Source organism: Mus musculus, chromosome 6, assembly GCF_000001635.26.
Source record: "Mus musculus strain C57BL/6J chromosome 6, GRCm38.p6 C57BL/6J".
In the NCBI taxonomy this organism is placed as follows: Eukaryota; Metazoa; Chordata; class Mammalia; order Rodentia; family Muridae; genus Mus; species Mus musculus.
In genome coordinates, this window is record NC_000072.6 from 121,272,739 (window position 1) to 121,277,340 (window position 4,602).

The following is a 4,602-nucleotide window of genomic DNA, read 5'->3' on the forward strand; positions in this document are numbered from 1 at the left end:
GGCCCCGTCAGCCTTCCAGTGGGAGGGGCTTAGAGGGAAGAATAACTGTAGGGAAAGCATACACAGTCCTGGGGCAAAAAACAAAAACAAAAACAAAACAAAAACAAACAAACAAAAAAAAAAACAAAAAAAAAACCCCAAAAACAAACAAACAATCAAAAACCAAAAAACCAATATTCAAGGTTGAATGAAGTTTGAAAACATGACTTTCCCATGCTGAGGAAGCAAGTGTTCAGGGGTGGAGACTGGGAGAGAGGTGGAAGGTCTCAAATAGGCTGAGGGGTTTGGATTTAACCAGATGGCTAATGAACTGCTGAACGGGCTAAGGGGGGGGGGGGGGAGAAATGCTTAGTTATGTTATGGCAAAACTAATTTTCAGGTAAAAAAGATTACAGAAAAACATTATAGTGGGAACAGAAATTTTTAGTGAAGGATGTGGTGGGAGTGGGGTGGGGAATCCAGAGGCGCCAACAGCAACCTGGGAGGTGAGCAGGGTCGGAATTAAACAATTCATACATTCATATACTCGACTTCTTGTTCTGTGTTTCAGAATTTTATCAGTCTTCTCTAGAGGGACTGAACTGTTAGGATGAATATGCATTAAAAAGGGCTTCATTAGAGTTGCTCACACTACTCGGCCTGGATAGGCAGACAATGGCCATCTTTACAGGGAGAGGCTGAGGACCAGTAGCTAGTGCTTAGCCACATGGCTGGACGCCTCAGCTCCCCATCAGCTGCTGAAGGAGTCCCCAAGCGCTGCTTGTCTTTACCTCGTGTTGGCGGGCTGAGGAAGCTGAGTTCTGGTGTCAGCAAAGATGGTGGCTGCAGTAATGGCATCAAAAGCATAGATGCTCTTCCAGGCAAGAGGCTAAGAGAAGCAGGCAAAGAGCAGAAGCTTTCCCCTGCGACCTCCTTATAGCTGGTCTGCTACCGGAAGGCAAGGCGCTGCCCACCGGAAGGGTGTGTCTTTCCGGTGGGCATCAATTAACCCAATAAGGAAAAGTTCATCATGGGCATATCTAGGTGCTCTTAGCCATGGAGACAGCTCTCCAGCTTTGAACCAGTCTTTAAATGTAATATACTAGTTTATCTCCTTTTGTTAAAACTTACAGGATAGGTCTTTAAGAAAGTTACTACACAAAGAGAAAGCTGGGGAGATGGTCTCTAGCCTCTGTGGGCACCCGTGCTCATGTGCATGGACCCACAAGCTGGCACACACACCTATGCATAATTAAAAATAACAAAAATAAATCTCTAGAATGTTTTTATTTGTAGAGAATATATGTGCTATATTTTCATTTAAAAAGGGGAAATTTAATGTAAAGCTCTTTGATGTACATATCCATCTCTTTATTTATCATAGTCTTAATTAAAGCTGTTTATTTATCACTCATATATGAAAATAGCAAAATGATAACCAATAATCTAAGAAATGGATTTTAATGTATATCATCTAGAGGCATTTTATCAACATAAAGCATTTTCAGATGTTATTTAATTTGACTTGAATTTTATCCAGCTTCTGTAATTTCTGTAATAATTTCTTTCTCTCCATCTCAGTTTCTTGAATTAAAATTTGAAAGCATCAGGCTCAAACATCCCAGCAGCAAGGAATCTCATAATTAACATTTCCATTAATTACCTTTTACACAGGCCAGCCTGAAGTCCGGCTTTCCCCTTACTTTCAGATTCCCCCAATGCTTGTCGGCTGGCTGTCTTCTCTTTCAAAGGTAGCCCCTCTGTCCAGATGTAATGGGCTCTTACACAGAAACACTCCAGGGTTTGTTAAACACTTATGAAGTACAGCTCCCCCTAGGGGGCACTGAGGTAACACTTTTTCACTTACAGAAATCATGGCAAAGATCTCCAAATCCTTGTTCTCTTATCTCTACTGGCTCTACAGAATCCAATGGTCCAAGGGCCCCAAGCCCTCTCCTGTCACATGGCAAACACACCAAGTAGTTCAAGAGAACTACAGATTTGTCAAAGAGAGCTTCCAAACTGAGAGAGACCGTCATACAGATGACATGGTAGCCCAAATAGCTCAACAAGAGAACTTCCAGAGACAAAGCCTGTTACCAAATGGCAGCAGCCAACAGTGGTTAAGAAGAATTCTAAGTTGCTAAAAAAAAAACCCAAAAACAAAAACCACTGGCAGCCGGGCGTGGTGGCGCATGCCTTTAATCCCAGCACTCGGGAGGCAGAGGCAGGTGGATTTCTGAGTTCGAGGCCAGCCTGGTCTACAAAGTGAGTTCCAGGACAGCCAGGGCTACACAGAGAAACCCTGTCTCGAAAAACCAAACCAAACCAAACCAAACCAAACCAAACCAAACCAAACCAAACCAAACAAAACCAAACCAAACAAAACAAAACAAAAAAAAAAAACCACTGGCACATGTTCACTTATACTGCCCCTGCAACCAACAGACAGACAGACAGACCAGGAAAGCAAAGCCAGGGAGAAACTCTCTCCATGGATCAGACTTTCACAATAATCCGAAGCAAAGTCCAAATGATCCCAATACTCACTTTTCTGTTTCACCAATGTTAGAAGGAAGTTTGGAGTCATGAAGAGGTCACTGCTCCACTTGAAGTGCCCGGATGAGGCAAAGTTCACTCTTGATCAAGAAGACGCAATCAGAAGACCTCGTACCTTGCCTTTATTCCAGCTTAGTGGTCACTGTGTCTTTACCTCATTGGCTGGGATCATCTTACTCAACTGGACGGTCTTTAAAGAATGGGCGCCCAGGAAATGAAGGAAGGGGGAAGGGTCTCTCTCCCCGAGGCCATCAGATTCCTGGAATGCCACAGGGGCCTTTGTGTAAACTGGATGTGGATGGAGATCTTTCCTTGTCCCAAACTCAAGTTTTATAGTATTTCGTAAAAAAAAAAAGACTCATATTTAATATTTTTTATACTAAATAGCAGTAAAGAACAGCTGCTAGTGGCCGAAGTGAAGATAAGAAAATGTCTTCATGATAAGAGGACTCTAGTAGCTCCTGGGCCTTCCATGCTTTTCTCTCTGTTCAGTTCACCTTGCCGTGAGTGACAGATGCCCCTACATGTGCCTTCTGTCTCTTCACGTCCACCATATTGTTTCTTGATTTGGCGTAGCAGCTTGCGCTCCATCAACCCAAGTTTGGCCACCTATCTTCCATAAACTAATCAAGACAGCTGATTTAATAGAAATTAGGAAAAGGGGATTTATTCAGTGTGGATACATTGAGAAGAGGAACAAAGACATCAGTGATTCCCCCAGTCCACATCCAGGGTTCTGTAGTGAAGTTAAGCTGTAAGGAGAGGCCTAGCATTGTGCCTATGTGAAGATCTGTTCCCCCCTCCTACTAAAGATAGTTGAAGGGAACAGTCCACCACAGCACAGAAGTCAAGGTTTCAGGAGTCCGAGGTAGCTGGTAAGATTATGTTCTCAATCAAGAAGCAGAGAGAGATGATGGGGGCTGGAGAGATGGCTCAGAGGTTAAGAGCACTCACTGGTTGCTCTTCCAGAGGAACTGGGTTCTTCAAGTCCTAGCACCACATGGTAGTTCAAAACCATCTGTCACTCCAGGAAATTCAACACCATTTTCTGGCTTCTGCAGACGCTGCACACATGTGATGTGCAGCCATAAAGGCAGGCAAAGCACCTCCATAAAATAGTAAAAAAAAAAAAAAAAAAAGCACTTACATAAAATAGTAAATAAACCTGTCAAAACCAGAGAAGGAAGGACCAATGCAAGTTGATGCTCAGATTGCTGTTTTCTTAAAAAGTATTTGTTATTACTGTGTGTGTGGGGGCTCAGGCATGGAAGTTAAAGGTGCTTTTTGGAGTTGCTCACCTTTATGTGGGTTCTAGGAATTGAACTCAGGTTGTCAGGCTTGCAGGTGAGAATTCTGGGAAGAAAAGGTACATAATCATTAAAAGAACAACCATTCCTCCTATTTCTCACAGGGCTTAAGGTGGACTGGTCTTCACGTGTGGTGGGTCCCTTAGCTAGTGCCACTGAATGTCTCCCCCTGGGCCAGAGAGCCCATTCTCTTGACTAGGAGGTAACTGTTAAGTTTCAAACCACGGACAATGGCTGAGGTGACTGTTTAATATATCAAAGCAAACCTGGCCTCCAGGTTCTCTCAGCATCCTTCAGTCCCTTCCTGTTACAGGGTATGGCTGGCATACTTCTTCTCCCTCTACCCTTGAACTCTCCAGCCCAGGAGGCTGAGCTGCCCTTCCCTGATAAACTCTTCCTTATATAATCCAGACATTTTGGTTACCTGACCTTTTGTATTTTTGTACCCGGTTCTCTTCTCTCAGTTCTCTCTTCCCCTCCCCATCTCCCACATGGTCCAGTTCAGTCTGGTCATGACCACTCTGGACTTTCCCAGATGTTCTGTCTCTGTCTATGCTATCCCACATATGCATAAGAAACTTTCTCCTCCACCATACCTAAGAGGACTCATGTTCTTTCCTTTTTATCTTCTCCTTCTCCCTCTCCCTCTCCCTCTCCCTCTCCCTCTCCCTCTCCCTCTCCCTCTCCCTCTCCCTCTCCCTCTCCCTCTCCCTCTCCCTCCTCTTCCCCTCCCCCTCCCCTTCTTCTTCCCCTTCCT